This window comes from Neophocaena asiaeorientalis, unplaced genomic scaffold, assembly GCF_003031525.2.
Source record: "Neophocaena asiaeorientalis asiaeorientalis breed wild unplaced genomic scaffold, Neophocaena_asiaeorientalis_V1.1 scaffold396, whole genome shotgun sequence".
Classification (NCBI taxonomy): domain Eukaryota; kingdom Metazoa; phylum Chordata; class Mammalia; order Artiodactyla; family Phocoenidae; genus Neophocaena; species Neophocaena asiaeorientalis.
Window position 1 is genome coordinate 2,347,941 of NW_020172455.1, and position 20,027 is coordinate 2,367,967.

The window sequence follows — 20,027 nt, forward strand, 5'->3', positions numbered from 1 at the left end:
CCAGAGGTACTGTTATTAAAATGTGGGGAAACGGCCCTGCAGACATTTCTCTGTGCATATGTACCCTGTTGACATATATTACACAATATGCTGATGTCACTGTCTGTTGAGGTTATGGCACCGCATCCCTGAAGGATGTGACGTTTCCACTGTCACTCATTCCGAAAAGTGGATGATCCTGGGCAGGAAATAAGGCTGGTCTTAGGGTGAGGGAGGAAGGGACGGGCCCAGGACCTGCCCTGGGGTGCTCGAAGGGAGTCCCTGTGGCGGGGGTGAGCTGCCTCAACCTACAGGTGGCCAGCCTCCCAAAACGTGCCTGGTGAGTGAGTGGGATGGACTGTGGTCTCCATCCTCCAGAAGAGCGGTGCCCCCCTGGACAGCAGTGAAAGAAATTAGGAATGACCCTTTGGACAGGAGGAGGATGGAGGTCAGAGAGCACGCTGTTTCTGGGCGGAGCAGGTAGCTGACCTCAGAGCCACTCTTGACATGACCCCACCAGTCCTCAGTCATGCCTTCTGATAAGCAGTTTTCTGCTTCTGTGCATAGAAGGGGCTGATCCACAAGAGCTGTCACAATTGTCCCCTAGTTGCTGCGGGAGGCCTTTTCTGGAAGTGACATGGGCTGGAGAGTCCCCTCTTTTCTCCTGAGGAGACACTGAGGTGAAACAGAAGGCCTGTACCAGCCACCACGGAGGCAGCGAGTAGGATCCAGAAGACGCACACGTGGCTGCAGAGGGACCCTGGCATTTCCTCTGGCTGCCCAGACGGTCACTGCTCTGGAAAGACACGGACCCCATGTCAGTGACTGCAGCAAGGCCACCCTGGAGGCAGTGGGCAGAAGCTGGCCTTCCACCGAGGGGAGCAGCTTCAAAGGACACGGCCACGTTCGTGTTCTTGGGGAGGTGGCAGCAAGGACATGCCTGTAAAGACTGATTCACAGACCAGGGACGGGTCTTCAGAGATACTTGGGTCACTTATATGTGGAATCTGAAAAAGCTGAACTCATAGGAACCGGGACTGGGGGGTGGGGGAATCGGGGCGATGTTGGTCAAAGGATAGAAAGTTGGAGTTAGAAGATGAATAAGTTCTGGGGATCCAACGCACAGCATGGTGATTATTGTTACCTGTACTGTATTATCTACTTGAAAGTTACTAAAGGACTAGATCTTAAACGTTCTTACCACAAAAAAGAAAGGATAATTATGTGATGTAACTAAGGTGTTAGCTAACTCTAGGGAGGTAATCATATTGCAATAACAAGTATATCAAATCAACATGTTGTACCTTAAACCTACACAGTGTTATATGTCAACTTTATCTCAATTAAAAAAATATTTGGGGGAGAGAATCTCAAAGATAGAATCTTTCTTCTAATCTGGGTGAGCTGGGGGCTCCTGGCCATTAAGATTTGAATATTCAGGAAGGATGACATTTTTGCATACCAAGCTGGTGAAGTGGGAAATGTCAATTACATGGATATAGACATACATACCCCAAATACAAATCTTATCATGTCACTGTCTGCTTAAAATCCACCAATGGCTTCCCTTGGGGCGGAACCCAAACTCTGCAGCACAGACCCCAGGCCACATCCCTCCTGTGCACTCTACTGCAGGCTCACTGACATCTCCCAGCTCCTTCCTTGGGTCTCCAGGCCTTCACACACGCTTCTGCTTCTTCTTGGACCACTTCCCTCTCCAGCCACCTAGATAGTTTCTCTTCACCCTTAGACATTCAGCTTAAAACGTCACCTCCCCTGGGAAGTCCTCCTTCAGCCATCCTTCCTCCCAGATTAGCTTCAGTCCTCCAGTTACAGGTGTTCCTGTAATCAGTGCACTTATCACACTTTATGGACATGTTCTTCTCAGATAGGGATCCCTAGTGTTTCACATATTATAATTAGCTCTTAATATCTGTTGAATGTTTGAATGATGAGGGTAAATAATTTTACACAAAGAGATCATGTTCTGTAATCTCTCTGTCTGCATTCAACAATGCTGTACGCCCGTCCTGAGCATGGCATTCAAGCGTTTGACAATCTAATCCTTGTCAGCTCTATCCTATCTGCTTTCCTCTACAGTGCTTAGCACACAAGAGGTACACAATAAGTGCTATTAAACCGCCCAAGTGAAATGTCCTTGGACCTTTCCACATTCTTTCCTTCCTTTAATGACACGCCTTTCTTCAGCCCCTGCCTGGCTACCTTCTACTTGTCCTCTGAGGTCCCACTGAAATCCATCTTCGTGTGAAGCTGTCTCTGTCTCTTCCAGAGTAAGTCAGGCCTCGCTCTGTGGTCCCCTGCACCCTGTGGCTGTCTCCTCGTGGGTCCTAATGTGGACAACACAATATGTTTATCAAACTGGTTCTCCAGTTCAACTCGGATCACTGATGGTGCTGGCACTGTGTCCTCTGCCATTTCTTGTCTCCAGCATCTAATACAGCCTCTGCCGCATAATTGACATTCGGCAAGTATTTGTTGAAGGAAAGAATGAGTGAATGAATGAATGAAGTTTATAGCGTTGAATTTAGAAAACTACCAGGTTAGACTGCATGATTGATTGGAACCCATCCCACTTTGCTGCTACAGACCTACAGACCCTGTCAGTTGCGATCAGAATCAGAGAAGTCAACCCAGCATGCTGGAACTGGGTAGAATCCTTTTTTGTATATGATGAAATTGAGGCCCTACATGTAAAGGTCACACAACAAATTACATAGCAGTGAAGGTGGGCAAGATATCGAGATTGATACCCATGCATTTCAAAGGTCATCAGTCATCAGGATCTGATGTCACCTCTATTTCTGGTGACAGGTAATGCACTTTTTACTTCTTACCAAAATAATGATTATTTCTTAAAATTTTATGGCACATTATAGCTTACCAAGTCCTGTACAGAAAAAACCTCTGAGTGAGGTATTTGCGGTTAAACAACTTGCCAAGATCCTTCAGCATTTCAGCAGCAGATCCAGGGCTCGCACTCAATTTTTCTGGCTCTACGTCCAGTACACTTTCCAGGGCACAGTCTCTGCCGCCAACATCACAATAAATGGTGATTAAATATTTATTCTAGACTCACTCATGGAAAACACTAGCATTTCTAATCAATATCATCACTTACTATTTCTAAGAATTTTCTGAAGGAGGCATAGACCAGACTTGTCAAACCCTTACATAAGAGAGCTGATAAAACCTCAGGTAGGCTACTGGAGGAACCAGAATGTTGCGTGTGTGCGCGTGCGTGCGCGCGTGTGTATGTGTGTGTGTGTGCACTCACGTGTCTCTCAAGGGTGTCAGTGACTCTGCATGTGGAATACTTGGAGTTTTGGGGCACTCAAAATTGTGAATGTGAACACAATAAGCAAATCCCCAATGCATAATGTCTGCAGAGAGTACGACCTTAAGTATCTGCCAACAAATTAACGTGACTATGTTTAAAAATTCTCAAATAGTTTTTCTGCATTTAGCCAGTATTTCCACAGAATGACTTTTAAAAAGTTAAATGTGTTTTCCAAATAACTGAGTCTGTTCATTCACGCTTTCATTCAGTAAAGAATGAACGCCTACTAGGTGCCAGACACATAGTTCATCCATGACACGGCAGTGAGCAAAACAGACAAACCCTTACCCTCGTGGGGTTTACATTCCTTTGGGATAGGAGAGAAGGCTCATAACCAAACACTAAGTTACATATTACATTCAGTGACAAGTGGTATGAAGAAAAGGAGCTTAGGCATGCCAGGGGTGAGTGGGGCTGCAATTTAAATCAAGGTTCCAGAAAGTGATGCTTAAACACAGCCCCGGGAACAAGAGGAATAAACTGTGAGGATCTCTTGGGGAATATGTTAACTTTTTGAACAAACACTTATAATTTTACAATGATTTCTTTTCCCCAAAGAGCTTATATATACTTCACTGTCTTCTAAGAGAGGATGCAGCAGGTCATCTAACTTTTTTTTTTGATAATTCAGGCACTTCTGTGATGATCAGTTTTGGACTATTGTGTAGTGATGTCCAGAGAGGCTGAGATTACGACGTCCAGAGGACTATTTGCCCCTCCACCCGATGGCCCCAAATCTGTTTTCCTTTTGCACAGATTTTACATATGTCACCCACTCAGCTCTCGCATCTCGCAGTGTCTCTACATCACCACCCCCAAACTTTCATCTGCTGTTTCTAAGATGTCACTGGCTTGTTAGGGTTGGTTCCAGACAAAAAAGACTTGAGCAAAAGCCTAACATTTAATGCCGGTGCTTTATGACATCTGCTCTGCCTATTCCCACGGGACCTGCTGTGCCCATTTCATTGCTCTCAATTTCCTTTCTGACCGTCTGAATGCCAAAGAATTAAACCTCCTAATCTGGGAAATATTGCTAATTAAGACCTCATTTTCTTTCCTTTTAGAGCTCAGAAGCGTTTTCTTTCTGATTTCAACAGATTATTTTTATATGAGTGAAGTTGATGCCTAAATTCCACCGACGTAGCCAAGACAGACTCAGATGGAGCCATGTCGGCGGAAGAGATTCCCAGGAAATGATCTAAAAGGAGGGGACCCAGAATCATGGAGAACAGGGGCTATTTTAATTTTTTTAAACCAGTATGCCTCTTGCACACAACTGGCAATACTGGTTACAAAATTTAATACTGGCACAGAGGGGTATCAATGAATGACAGCTCTTATGCATGGCTATCAAGAAGACTACTTCAAGCGAAATTCATGAAAAGTCCTGTGAGTAATGAGTAATAAATTACGCATAGTAATGAGTAATAAATTCTTAGTATGGAATTTGGGGAGGGTGTTCGGAAGAGGCATTTGAATAAAGCTTTGAAAGATGGACGGCTTTTCATAGGTAAACAAAGGGGAGAGGTTTCCTAGACTGAGGGAACAGCATGAACAAAGGCCAGCAGGCGGTGGAAGGGGTGGAGAACTCATAGTTTATGGACAAAAAACATGAGAGAATAATTAGTCTAATTGAACTTTTCAAGGGATTTTGAACTGAAACCTAGGCTCCTTCAGGTAATTCCTGCTTTTTTCTCCTTTTCTTTCTCCGAGTTTATATTTTTGCAACATTCACACTCAAAAAAATGATCAACTATCAATTAATAACTCACTTGCACTGGACTTTAGGGCAGACAGAGGAGCTGTGGGAAGTGAGGCTGAGAGTTACCAGGGACCAGACTGGGTTCGATGGGCCTGAACAGGTCTCTCTCCTTGGGGACTTGGAGCCCTGGGACTCTGCAAGGGAGAGCGAGACACAGCAGGCTGCGTCCTCCAAACTCCAGTGACGTGGCCTGGGGTTCTGAGGAACATCTTACAGGATGGGTGCCTCTTGGGGATAACGCTGCTGCAGCTCAATAAGGGGCTGTTGCCAAGGTTTTTTTTGTTTGTTTTTTTTTAAAAATAAATTTATTTATTTACTTATTTTTGGCTGCGTTGGGTCTTCGTTGTTGCGCGCCGGCTTTCTCTAGTTGCGGTGAGCGGGGGCTGCTCTTCGTTGCAGTGCACGGGCTTCTCATTGCGGTGGCTTCTCTTGTTGCCGAGCACGGGCTCCAGGAGCGCGGGTTTCAGTAGTTGTGGCTCCTGGGCTCTAGAGCGCAGGCTCAGCAGTTGTGGCTCACGGGCTTAGTTGCTCCGCAGCATGTGGGATCTTCCCGGACCAGGGCTCGAACCCATGTCCCCTGCATTGGCAGGCGAACTCTTAACCACTGTGCCACCAGGGAAGACCTTGCCAACGTTTTTGAGCTGGGACTAACATCAACCACGGAGGAATATTTTGCAGTGACCACCTGTGAGCCACATGGTGTGGGCAGTGGTCAGGGGGCCACCCTGGGGAGCATTCACTAGAGGTGACGAGTCCTGTCCCCACCAGTGGCAGTGAGGCTGATGTCTAGATGACCCCTTCACAGAGGCCCAGCCTGACTGCAGGCTGGCGCTGACTCCTCTTGATCTCTGGCCAAAGCCACAGAGGTTACAGAGCTGGGCAGCTGCCTCAGTTCCACAGCTCTGAGGGGCCACACAGGGGTCAGAGGTCAGGCAAATAGAAACCAAAGTGGTGCAAGTTCCCTTGTGCCCTCCCAGGAATGCCGTTCTCAGCAGAGGGCAAAGAGCTGGGAGCTCAGGCCCCACCCAAGCAGGAGAGGCTTCTAGAGCCCAGCATTGGGTCTATTTGACATATGGGGAGACTGAGGCCCGAGAATGAAGGGCCATGCCTAAACTTCCAGGGCTAGCCACATTGTCAAATAACCCCATGTATCCTACCACAGTTTGGGATTATTATTCTTATTGTTAATTTTCATAATTTTTTCCAAGTGCTTTGACTGCGTGCCTAAGGTCCTTCAAGGTAATATTCTTGCTAAAGACCCAATAAACTTTCTGTCTGGATTGATACTTTTGCAGTAATTTAAAAAAATCACTTTCTTTTGATTATCTTGCCTTTGACTTTCCTGCAAACTAACAGATTTTAAAATGCAAGTAGGATGATGACAGGAACAAGCCTTTTGCCAAGATTTGAACAGTGCCAGAAATATCCCTTACCAAATGGTTTCCTCACCCAATCAAATTTTCCTCAAAGAAAGGAATCACAAAAGGGAGAAGGCAGCTGCCATCAGGAGATGAAGACAGGGACCCTCCTGGTAGTTCAGAGGGTTGAGTGGAGGAAACTAGAACCCTAGTTCTCCAGTGGCTTCTGGGGCCTTGAGGAAGTTAGACCCCTTCCTTCTACAGTGTCAGTTCCTCAGCCTGATGTTCCAGGCCCCCTGAGATCCCACGAGAGATCTCTGTTCCAGCCGGATGTTTATTCTTGGCCACCAGAACTGACTGACCTCTCTCCCCTTCATCCCCTCCAGTCTCTGCTCACTGGAATGTCCTTCTACTGTTCTCGTTCTTACTATATTGTTCAGATCTCTGCCTCTGCCCTGAGCGCTTCCCTAATTTCTCCAATTCAAATTGTTGTATGTTTCTCTGGAATGCTTGGTCCTGATAGGATGTCCAAGCTGAATGGCCCCTTAGAGGTTATTTACTCAACTCTCTTGTTTTATAGAAGAGGAGATGGAGGCACAGCATGGGAAAATAATTTGCCTGCGATCACACAATTAACAAATGGAAAAAGCGGCTCAGTTTTTCTGATCCTTGCTCGATGTATGACATCAAGAGAGTTAATGTTATCAATTACATTCATTCGCCATTTGATAAGAATTATAATAAATATTTTCATACCTGACACATTAACATCTTGTCATTAATTCTTGTAGGTATCCATCCGTTCATTCTGCCAGCCATCCACCCACCCATCCATCCATCCATTCATTTATTCAAGCAGTCAACATTTATTGAGGGCCCATGTTCAAGCATGGTGCTAGATACTAAGTATTATTATTATTTTCGTTTCAAAAGGGAAGAACCTAACACTCTAAGAAGTTCCATGTCATGTTCTAATTTACTGAATGAGTTGGGCCTCAACAGGAAACAGAATTGTTTCAGGTGGTTTCCAGGAAGGAACTCTTTCCAGAGGTATAGACAGGATTAAAGGAAGGCAAGGCAAATTGAGGCTTCCAGGCATCAGCAGCAATGAGAAGCTAGGGCCACAAGGGCAGGGGGACGACCCACTGTTCCTGGATCCCAGTGAGAAGGGAATGTAGTGAGTGGTGGGGCTGCAGGTGTCAGGTACAGGGCTGCTACTAGAGGACGAGCCAGTGAGGAGGGGAAGAAACCCTGTCCTCCTTCCCAATATCATTCCAGGGATGCCCTTTGGCTGAGCACAGCCAGAAGACAGACGACAGGGGAGCCCAGGGAAGGTGGTCCATAGAGGCCAGTCCCTGGGGCATAGAGGAGGGTGAACAAGCAGAGGTATCTAGCTTAATACCCAGCTGGAAAGTGGGTGAGCTGGAATGTCACCTCTGTCTTCAGACTCCAGATCCTCTGCTTTCTTCTGTACCATGGGCTCGCTTGCATTTATGGCCTTACGTTCACGCATTCAGTCAACCCTTTGTTCAGGTAATAAGCTGAGTGCATACTCCATGACAAGCCCTACGTGTGTGTCTCATTTCCCTCCCCAGATCATGAGGTCAATGACTTTGCCTTACTTATCTCCAAGTTCCCCTTCATATGTATGGTAGGCATTCTATCCATTTGGTTGATGAATAAAGAGCTCCACTAAGTACCACTATGAATTGCGCTAAAAGATGCTGCCCCAGACTAAGCCTTAAGCCTGCTCTCATTCTTTGAGGCAGGGGGAGGGGGTGTTGGTGCACCCATCCCTAAGTCACTTTCGTGTGGTCTTGGAACGAGAATGTGGATTATATTTGAGGGCAGATGCTTCTGGTGCTCCGGGAATTCACACCACTTCTGACAACACAAAGTTACGACACCCATGTCTTGCTTCCAGAGCATCTCTACTCTGCTGAGCTCTTCCCAGCTCTCAGCTCTGGCTGTGAAATCTCAGCGCCCCTTCGTTGAGGGTTGTGGTAAAGCAGATGAAAGTAGAGCTTGCCCCCTCCTTCAGACTTGTGGCTCACACCTCTTGGTTGAGGTGACCAGGTGATATATGTCAAGGTTTGAACGGCTTTCCCTTATAGGTCCTGCTGGGCTACAGTGAGCAATGAACGTGTGTAAACAACCCAGCCCTGTTTAAACACTGTCAGTGAGAATGTCAACAAGAGACGGAAAGCTTTGAAGACTGTGGTCATTGGCATTCAGCTTCTGGTGCTTGCCACAATATATTTCTTTTTTTTTTTTTTTCTGGAAAAGTGCAAAAGAATCACAAAGGACGATTTTATTACTTGCTTCTTCTTTTTTTTTTTTTTCAAATTTATCTGTTTTTATGTACCTTAAGATAAATTCACAGCATTTAGATGCAATAGTCAATCTTGGTTACTTCCTTGGGGAAGCCTAGTGAAACCTGGAGGTCATTTTTGATTCCTCCCTTTCTCTCCTCTTCCACGCCCAGAGTGAAAGCTGGGAATATCACAGGATATAAGAGAATAGACTTCGGATGCGAGCCAGAATCATATTTGTAGAGCATCCTCGCATATATTATTTCAACACTGGAATCAACTCTGTGGAGTAGCTTTTACAGACGAGGCAGCAGAGTTCAGCAAGGCTGAGTTACTTGCCCAAGGTCACATAACCCATAGATGGTGGCTCCAAACCCTGAACCCAGGACTCATGAGTCCATCATCTGCTTCTCCCATTGGGTTCTGCTGCTTCAGATAAGGGAGAAAATCAGGCCCCCCTCCAGCGGTGATCAGAGCAAGGACCTACCTGACTAGGAGCTTTTAGATCACCCGCTTCCAAGAGTTACTACCAAAAGTATTTAGAAAAATGGCCACAAAGAACCCTGCAAACAACAAGTGTGTGGACAGGTAGAAGAAAACTCTTGAAGCCCCAGTGTACTAAATTTCAAGGTTCTGTAAAAACAAGGGCTTCCTCTCTACCCATTGTGGGCCTGTGACTTTCCTGGTGTCACTCTTAACAAACCACACTGCAGGTGGCGTAACTACGGGCTTGTAATGAAATGCCTTTATTTGTTAAATAGAAAGAGACTTTTCTCCTTGACCTCAGCCTGGGGCACCCTCTTCTCCTCGGCCCAGTTTTTCCCAGCTCTTATTCATCCTTTTAGGTTTCATCAGAATTATTACTTTCTTTCTTTCTTTTTGGCTGCACCTCGCAGCTTGCAGGATCTCAGTTCCCTGACCAGGGATTGAACCCGGGCCTCCACAGTGAAGGTGCCGAATCCTAACCACTGGACCACCAGGGAACTCCTGGAGAATTATTACTTTCTCACGAAATTTCTCTGACCCATCTGGACTAGGCCCCCCTCTTATAATTCTTTTCACATCTTACAGTTTTCCTTTGTAGCGCTTACCAAATTTGCAATTACCTATTCATTTGTATGGCTATTCGTGTCACGTCTGTCCCCTCCGTTACATCATAAGCCTAATAAGGGCCCACACGGATTATGTCTCTGCTGTTTACTACTGTGTGACAGGCACATAGATATCTTCATTGAATGAATAAATCAATTGATGAAAGAAACAATATCACTGGTATCCTGTCAGTTCTGACAGGTGGGAAGGAATCAGCCTTTCTGGACTGCACGTTCAGGATGCTGAATGCTGTGGGAGCCTTATTTGTTCCTCACAGGAGAGAAACTGAAGCTCAGAGAGGTAAGTTAATCTGCCTGAGGTCACACAGCTAGAAAGGGACAGAGCTCGGCCTGGAATGAGGTTTCTGCAACTCTACTGTGAGTTCCCGCCACTCACTGCCTGTCTGAAGATACGGCCTTGACCAGCTTGCACTTCTGGCCACACAGCTCTGACTCAGGTGGGCTCACCTCCTCTGTGTTCACTTCACGAAGGGCCCAACTTCATTTAGAGACCAAGGCAGCAAATGGAATATTACAAGGGCAAGTTAGCCATCAAAGTGCCACTCTAAAGGCCAGGAAGTTTAAAGTGGTTCCTTATTTCACAATACAGTGGGCTTTTAGGAAAACTAAGTGTTATCCTTGTATTCTAATGATTGAACACTTTAACTACAGTTTTCTTCTCTGTGCGCTTTGTAAGTTTTTAATTACTCGTGATCATAAACCACTTAATTACATACGGTGGCCTGTGGATTATGGCACATCTCCCAAACTGGCTTCTTTCCACTTTGCTTTCTCACACTGCTGCTGAGTCCCAAGTCCCTCCCTCACCATGCCCGTAATTGAAAAGTCCCCTAATGCCCATCATAGAGGTCACAGATCCAGAGGATGGTGGCTTCTGCCAGTATCTTCAATTTCAGCAAGTCCTGGAGGACAGCAGTGGCTTATGTGACATCACACAGCATGTTAGGACAGACTCTAGGTCCTCCCTGATCTGGCTTCAACTTACCTCCTCTGCTCTCTTTCTAACCACTCATGCCTCTACTCTCTAGTCATTACTTACTTTTTCATTTATTTACCTCGTACTTTATTCACTAGTTGTGGAGCATGGGCTCAGTAGTTGTGGCTCGCGGGCTCTAGAGTGCAGGCTCAGGAGTTGTGGCCCACGGGCTTTGTTGCTCCGCGGCATATGGGATCTTCCCGGACCCGGGATCAAACCCGTGTCCCCTGCATTGGCAGGCAGATTCTTAACCACTGCACCACCAGGGAAGTCCCTATCACAGTGTTTTGCAACTGATTTTTTCCCTTTAATCATATGTCTTAGAGACATCTCCATGTCTGTACACAGAGATCGACCTCTTTCTTTTTAACTGCTGTGCTATGTTCCCTAGTGTGGATGTATCATACTTTCATTTATCCTCTATTAGAGGGCATAGTGGTTAAGAACAGGCTCTAGAAACATTGCCTGGGCTAAAATCCTGCCACTACCACACACTGCCTGTGTGTGTCTCAGTTTCCTCATCATGTTTGTTACAAAGCACTTAGAAGAATGCTAGTCCCCAATAAATGTTAGATATTATGAGTGCTTTCTCACTATCACAAACGTTATTGCAGTGGACATCCTTCTATTTTTGCCTTCATGTGGACATATTTAAGTAGTATAGATTCCTAAAAGTGGAATTGTTGTAATAAAGGGTAGGCATACCTTAAATAGTGGCAAATACTGCCAAAACGTCCTTTACAACGACTACACCAGTTTACATTCTCACTATGGAAGAAACTGCCAATTTCCCTTCACCTTTGCTGACATTAAATATTATAAATCTTTTAAATTTTTGCCAATTTTATGGGCAAACAAAATGGGATCCTGTTCTAATTTGTATTCCCTTAATTACTACTGAAGATGAGCATTTTGATCCGGGAAGATCCCACATGCCGCGGAGCAACTAAGCCCGTGTGCCACAATTACTGAGCCTGCACTCTAGAGCCCACGAGCCACAACTACTGAGCCTGAGAGCCACAACTACTAAAGCCCGCGCACCTAGAGCCCGTGCTCCACAACAAGAGAAGCCATCGCAATGAGACCACACGCCACAACTAAAGCCCATGCGCAGCAACAAAGACCCGACGTAGCCATAAACAAATAAATAAATAAAATAAAATTTAAAAACAGACAAAAAAAAACATTGTGATATGGTATAACACTATATATGTGGGAAAAAGATACATATGGGTGTATACAAATACATATGAGAATGGATAAAGGCCTTGAATGATAAGAGAATGTGTGTGTGGGGAGATTTGGGAGAGTGATTTTTCAAGCTATGTTTATATATTTCTGGTTTGTGTGAACTTTTACAAGAATGTATTTGTGCTCTCTTTAGGTAAAACAAGAATTGTCGTACTGACCGAAAGAAATTAGGGTTTAACTCATATCAAGAGATGAGTCTTCTTTTCTTCCATGTAGACAATGGTGTAGGTCTTGGATAAAAATCTTCTCCCGTGGCTTTTTCTAGCCTATGTAAATGGACATATGCAGAACGTGCCCATTACCTGTGTCTTGTTGATCATTACCTTTTTCTTTTTAAGTAAGGTTTTCGTGTCCAGTATGTGGGATCACGGCTTTCTGTTAGTCCACCAAGCTCCATAAAAATATACGGCCAGCCAGTTGTTGAAAAATTGATTTGCAAACTGAGAACCACAAGGTGTTCCTTTTGCTTTGCATACTATATTGTCATCAGGTAAAAGGATTGGTAATCATGGATTAGCTCATTATTTTGCTTCAGTGCACAAGCAGGTGTAGTGTCTAGCTCATTCTGTCCTCTTGGCGTGGTCTGTGGAGGTATGAATGAGTCACTCAACATACACACTTAAAGGACTGACCTTTGACCAGAAGTCAGTGCTACTATCTGAGAGAAAAAAGCTGTACTGGATCCTCCAGGACCCCTTCCTGCCTAGTCCAAGTGAGGGTGGCTTTAACACAAAAAGGAATGATGAGACTCCTGGAAAACTCACTGAATTAAAATGTTACTTTCATAAGGTTAGGCCTTTGGAACTAGGTTGCCCTTTTATGGGCTTCTCTCTGACATGCCGTTGAGAAAGGGTCTTAGGATTTTTACTACTTAATGGATATCAGAGTGTAGATTTTTGGAGTGGCCCATCTATCTTATGACAGTTTTCCAGTTTTTGAAATTGAAATGTTCTCTTACGCGTCTTCAAGGAAAAAAGAAATCCCATTCACTTAAAAACAGCTGTATTCATCTCCAGTTCTTACCGCTACTCATTTTACATAGTTTTGAGTAGTGCGTACAAACTATTTTTCGTCCTCGTTTTCTTCAACCTTATTTCCAATACATCTTTTCATGTACTTCCCAAAATCTGACGTGCTTGACTTGAATCCTGCATACGTGCCAGGATTCCTTCTGCTAATGTGACAGAACTTGTTTGGATTATTCCCCAATTGTTGGACAACTGGGTCCATTCCCAGGTTTTGGTCATTATGAACATTCCGAATAGCCCCGCTACAAACATCTTTATGCAAGCTCTCCCCCCACCCCGCTCTGGATCATCTCCTTAGAAATGTACTTCCTTAAATGGGTTTACTGGGTCAAAGGGGCTCAATGAACAGTTTTACAGCTCTTGGCACATACTTTTCAGATTGCTCCCTGGGTGGATCTGACCAACGGCAAGGGCCGCGAGAGGCAGGAATGTGGACGAGCGGCCCCTATGACCGCCCCTCTTCCGCCCCCCCAAAAGGCAAAGACCTCGAGAAGGTCTGCGGAGGGAAAGCATTTTTCTATCGCCCTCTTGTTCATTTCACGGTTGGTGTTTAAGTCCAGCTGGGAAGGCGACTGTTAGGGATGCGCAGAAAGGTTTCCGGGAGTCCAGGACTCCTGCCCTGCGGACAGAAGCAGCTCTTCCAGGCCCTCTTGCCCCAGGACTTGGATTCCAACCGCCCGTCCTCTTCGAGTTTCCGATTCCCAAGGCACACCCTCCCGGCCTTTCCACTAAAATCTTCGTGGCCCAGACAGGCCCCTTGCAAGCGCAGAGCTCTGCAGGCGAAGGCAGCGAGTGGCGGTCGCTATTATTTTGGCGCGGGTGATGCAAGGCCCCGCATAGCTGCGCGCTGAGTCAGCTGGGGCCGGGCGGAGGCGGGGGGCGCGGACCGACCCATCCACCCCGAGGCCGTGTCGGGGGACGGCGCGGGCGTGAGCCGCCAGAGGAAGCTGGAGGCGCTCATCCGAGACCCTCGGTCGCCCATCAACGTGGAGAGCTTGCTGGTAGGTGGCCGGGGCCCGGGAACCCTCTCTGCTGACCGCTCACACCGCCGATTCCCCCGACTGCCCACCCCTCCGTGCCCACCCATCCGTGGGGGGAGGTCTCGCCCCACCCCGCCCAGCTTCCGGCAGCCGGGGCCCGGGTCGGAGACCAAACATTTTTGCGACTAAGTTCCGGGAGTAGAGACCCACCTTTGATTCTTCTGTCTCCTGGAGCCGGTGTCATCCCCGGCTGGCCCTTTCTTGGAGCTCTGGGAGGAAGCACCCCTCTTCTCCTTCCCGCCTGCCCTGGGGCTTTGGGGAGGTAGCGTGGAAGGTACGCTGTCCTTCAGGCACCAGGCTAGCCCGTTTGCAAGAGCGTCATGCTGCGTGGGGACGTGAGTCCGAGGAAGCGAGAAACCTGGGGCTGTCCCTATGGGCAGTACCCACCTGGGGTACAGGACAAAGAGTTCAGTCTGAAATCTTGAAACACACAGCTAAGGTTTTCCTGTTTTCAGCTGTGTTTGAACGTTACTAGTTGCAATTTAGTGCATTTTAATTTCTGTAAATTTAATTTCCGAGATTATTACACCAGAGCTAAAGAATCCATCTGAATTGTAGAATGGAATCAGTCTCTCCTTTTCATTGTATCTCTTTCCTGAGATGGCCTTTGCAATCCAAATTGATAGCCACGTAACGTCTGCTAGTTGGCTTTGTTTAAGAAAGGGACATGATTTACAGATCAGAAACGCACTGTAGAATGCTTGTTTATTTCTTGTTTTTGTTAGGATAGACTGTTGTATTTCACAGACACTTTGATTAATATGCAGTAGAGATGCATTTATGGGAAAAGGGGGTGTGGGTTTTACCCTGGAGAGGAGAAGAAAGCAAAAAAGATGCGCTGGATGTTAAATTAACCCTGGACGACTAGAATTCAGGTAGATGATCCTTGGGTCCTTCAGATATTCCCTTCCAGAACTCCTGTTCAGCTCTACTCCCTGACAGGGGAAATCTATTGACTGTATGATGAGAAAAACTGTCTCTTCCCTTTCCAGTGACTGACTGACTTTCCTTCAGAAGCTGTTGGTTATCCTTTGAGGTTTCTGGAATCATTTGCAGAGTGACTCAGTACCGTTTGGCTGAAGTGCAGGAACCGACTGAAGAGTGTCTTTCTGTACAACGCACAGAATGTAGTGATGTGCTGTATTCTGTAAGACGCGTTTGACATTTCCTTTTCCCGATTTTCATATTAGTGGGTTGTTCATATGTTTTCATGGGAGCATGGCACTATGAATAGTGTTTAGAAGTCTTCAGTTGGGGCTGGGATTGGTTGCATGAAGGGCATAGCTTTTCCAAGGCCAAAGCAGAGACTCTGGGCTTCACTCCCAGCATTTTCGCTTTGGTATTTTGCTAGCAAAACTTTGACCTAAGGCCAGAAAGTTCAGTTAAAAATAGTACAGCAAATCTCAAGTATTCATCAAGTTCATATTCAACCTCAGATAGAAATTTTTTACACTCCACTTTCATCTCTTGGGTCTTTACTGATGTTCATCATAATTATTAGGGTTATTATGAGCTTGAGCCTAAGTTACTTACACATGGTAATGAGCATACATTCTTTTTGATCAAGGTATTTTCTAAATTATTAAAATGAAGGCTGTTTTTAAAAAAGGAAGCATTACACATGCTCAGTAAACAATCTGCTCCATTCATTTATTAAGTGCCTAATACAGCCAAGACACTTCACACCTTTATTAAGGTAACATACTACTGGTATGACATCAGATGCTGCTGACGGGACGGATTTTGTTTTTGCTGTTTTTAGCTGATTAACTGTTAGGGTTCTGAGTTGCAGTAAATCTTATCAGGCCAAAAATTGTCATTTACTCTTTGAGGTTGCTGATGTTTCTATTGCAAAATGATGAGCTGAAGATTTTTTCTAAACCATGTCATAGTAAGTTAGCTTTAAATCATGTGTATTTCACTGTATCAAGTAGTAGAACGAATTAGTTTTTAAAGTTCTGGTAACATGTACAGAACCTGAAATTTACTGTTTTAACCATTTTTAAGTGTACAGTTCAGTGGCATTGATAACATTCACATTATTGTGCAAGTATCACCACTATCCATCTCCAGGACTTTTTCATCTTTCCAGACAGAAATTCCAAGAATTAATTTTTTCTTTTTTTCAATAAATTTATTTATTTATTTGTTTATTTTTGGCTGCATTGGGTCCTCGTTGCTGCCCGCGGGCTTTCTCTAGTTGTGGCGAGCGGGGTCCACGCTTCGTTGCAGTCCGCGGGCCTCTCATTGCGGTGGCCTCTCCTATTGCAGAGCACGGGCTCCAGGCGCACAGGCCTCAGTAGTTGTGGCAGGTGGGCTTCAGTAGTTGCGGCACACGGGCTCAGTAGCCGTGGCACACGGGCTCAGTTGCTCCGCGGCATGTGGGATCCTCCCGGACCAGGGCTCGAACCCGTGTCCCGTGCATTGGCAGGCGGACTCCGTACCACTGCGCCACCAGGGAAGTCCCCAAGAATTAATTTTTAAAAGAGTGTTATAAAAACATATTTCCTGAAATAATGGTGCGGATCACTTTAAAGATTTGAAAGCTTACCCTTTAGCCTTCATGTCACAACTGATCATTGTTTTACTGCAAATGGCATTTCTTTTGGTTTTATTATAGAAAATATTTTTCCTTGAACAGAGAAAATTTAAAGTAATATAATCTGATAAAAACGTAGTCACAAATCTTATTTACTTATTCAGGAGCTTAGAAAGTACCATTTAAGATTGTATACTGCCTAAGATGACAAAAGTAAGAAGATGAAGTATACTAGAAATTACTGTATAATAGTTACTCTATGGGTACTGTAGGCTAGGCCTAGAAGGTAAAACTATTTGTTGGAAAAAATATATAACATGTAAAGTGCTTAGCTCAATGCTTGGTACATAGTAGTGCTTGTTAAATTTAGCTCACTTCTGTGTGCATTTAGCATATTTCTAGGTAAGTGCTTTATATTTCCTTTGAAAAGGAAAAGGTTTTATTGGCAACTATTTCTTGCTATAAAATTCTGAATGAGTAGCATTATCTTTTGAATTTGCCATCAGAAAAGTGCTAGCAGTCATCAGGCATAGCTAGAACTGGATTCCAAGACTGTCCGTAGAGAGACTAAATTGTCTTTTTTTCTCTGCATCATCTCGTTTTATGGAGGCTTTATGTGGGTCCTTACGATTAATCTGAAGAGAATATATCCCTTTGTGGTTGCAGATTGTGAGTTTCTTGGTATTATTTAAAAATAGAGTTTTGAGAGAGATTTGCTTCTGTAATACTTTTTTTTTTTTTTTGGAGGGAAGGATTGTCAGTAGTATGCTTTTGCAGTGTTTGAAACTTTTGGGTAAATACCCATGTTTTGTTATCAAGACTAAGCTTCTGATACTGCTTACCCAAATATTATGGTAAAAAGAATTGTCCTTTAGTGTTATGATGGAGAGATGTCTTTCTAAAGGTCTGTGCTTTTGTGTTTTGATTTATTTTTTTAGGCGAGTAACTGATTGTTATAACCTGTGGGATTCAGGCTTGGGTAAACTGTTCCATAAGGCTGGTGTTGATGGGGAAAGGTGATTAAAAATTTACTTATGATTTTCAGCCACTTAGAATACAAAACACTTTGATTTTATTATACCTGTGGACTATGTGAAAGAATTTCTTATCACAGTGCTAAGATTTTCAGCTTGGTGATGGTTATTTGCTTATTTAAAATAAAATCGTATATGCATTTTTCCCCCACTATATAACAAGTGAATATCATAAAGATACAAAAGTGAAATAGAATAAAAATTGAATAAAGAAGGTTTTATATGTGTTGTTCTTTTGTGAAATAAACGTTGGGCATTTATAGCATAAATGGGATTATATTACTTTGAAACTTGCATTTTGATGGTCAGGAAATCTTTAAAGAAAATGAATTAGCTAGAGAGGTTGAAAAAAGTAATGTATAGAATTTACTAGTTAGGTGAAGTTGAACCCCTTTGAAAGTACAGGTCCACAGTCCCTCCCCCACAGTTCTGATATATAAAGAGCTCTGAAAACCTAGTTTTTGGTAAAACTTATTTGATGTAACATCTGACCTGATCTGATGTTACCGTATTTTAGGTGATTCATCTCTCTTGGTGCAAATAGTAATAGCTTTCCCTGGAGAAATATTAGTGTTTGATTTCAGGGTGCTACCTCAGACTCCCCAGAGGGTTTTCGGGAATATACTGTATATAGTATATATACTTTATTACTATTCGAAAATCCAAAAAATTCTGAATTTGGAAACATCTTGCCCCACGGTAAGGCCAGCATAGACTAAGTAAGGAGATACTGACTTATGTACACCTTAAATAGTTGTAAAGAAATAGTGGATAATTATCTTGAAGCCTAAGTTGTTGTTGTTGTCGTTGTTTTGGTTGAGTCCTGATCAGATAGCTCTCTTTCCCCATTTCAAATTCTGAAGTATTCTAAACATACTAAGAGAATATAGCATGCAGATATGAATTATGACGCATAAAAAGCAAGCATTCATGAAATCACTGCTCAAGTTAATGCATAGAACACTAACCTGTTGAAGTTCCCCGTATTCTGCTGCTGCTGAATTCAGTCTTCCTTCATCCTCTCTCATCTGCTACCTGGAACTTTTTTTTTTTTAATCATTTCCTTTATTTCATAGATTACCACATTAGTGTGTATTCCTAAACAATATTGTTTAGCTTTTCTTTTAACTTTATAAAGGGTTAACATCTGTATATATTCTTTTGTGACTTGCTTTTTCACTCAGAATTACTCACATTGTGGTTTATTAATTTTCACTCATACCATAAACCATAATATATTGCTTCAATCTACTTGATGGATATTTAGATTATTTTTCATTTTTTTGCTATCATGGAAAGTGTCGTGATCATTCTTGGAGCCCATGTGAAGTTTCTGTAGGCTAGGATATATGTCTAGGAGTGGAATTGTTGGGTTTTAATATATTCTGTGTTCAACTTAACAAGGTAGGGTTTAAGTTTTCCCCCAGCGTTTTACTAGGGAAAATTTCAAAGTATAGTGAAATTGAAAGAATTGATAATAAACATCCATATACTTATCACCTAATTAATAGCTTGCTATATTTGCTTTATTATATCTAGCCATCTCTTCATTCATCTATCAATACATCTTTTATTTTTGATTCATTTAAAGTAAGTTGCAGATGTGGTACACTTCTCCATTAAACACTTAAGCATGCATTTCATTAAGTAGAGTTTTTTCCTTTAAAGATTAAATTTACATACAATGAAACAAATCTTAAGTATCACATTGATGAGTTCTGACAAATGCACACATCCGTGTAATGCAAATCCTTATTGAGATATAGGACACTCTTATCAACCTAGAAATCTCCCTCATATGCCTTTTCAGCTAATTCTACACCCCATTCTCTTGGAGTCAGTCGCTCCTCTGATTTTTTTTTGGGGGGGTAACTAAAGATTACTTTCATCTTTTCTAGAACTTCATATAAATGGAATCCTATATAGTATGTACTCTTTTATATCTGGCTTCTTTAGTTCAGCATAGTTTTTGAGACTAATTCCTGTTATTTTGCGTATCAGCAGGTTGTTCCTTTTTTATTGCTAACTAGTGTTCCATTATGTGTATAAACCACAATTTATTAGGCATCTTCTGTTGATGGATGCTTGGGCTGTTTTCAGGTTTTGGCTATTTTGTACATAGACTTCGGCTGTTAATAAACTTTGCTGTGAACAATCTTGTAGTAAGCTTTTGTGGGGACATATTTTCATTTCTCTTGAGTTAAATACCTAGTAGTGGAATTACTAGGTCTTAGGGTAGGTGTATGTTTAGTTTTTTTAGAAAAATGTCAGATATCTT

At 43.5% G+C, this 20,027-nt stretch overlaps 1 protein-coding gene across 1 annotated transcript in view; it reads left to right on the forward strand.

Moving 5' to 3' along the window:
• The first annotated feature begins 14,032 nt into the window (after positions 1-14,032).
• The window catches only part of ROCK2 (Rho associated coiled-coil containing protein kinase 2), a 137,356-nt gene continuing 131,361 nt past the window's right edge, over positions 14,033-20,027 (forward strand). The window contains exon 1 of the mRNA XM_024737698.1: positions 14,033-14,137. The gene's annotated coding sequence lies outside the window, so the exon portion shown is untranslated. The remainder of the gene's footprint in view (positions 14,138-20,027) is intronic.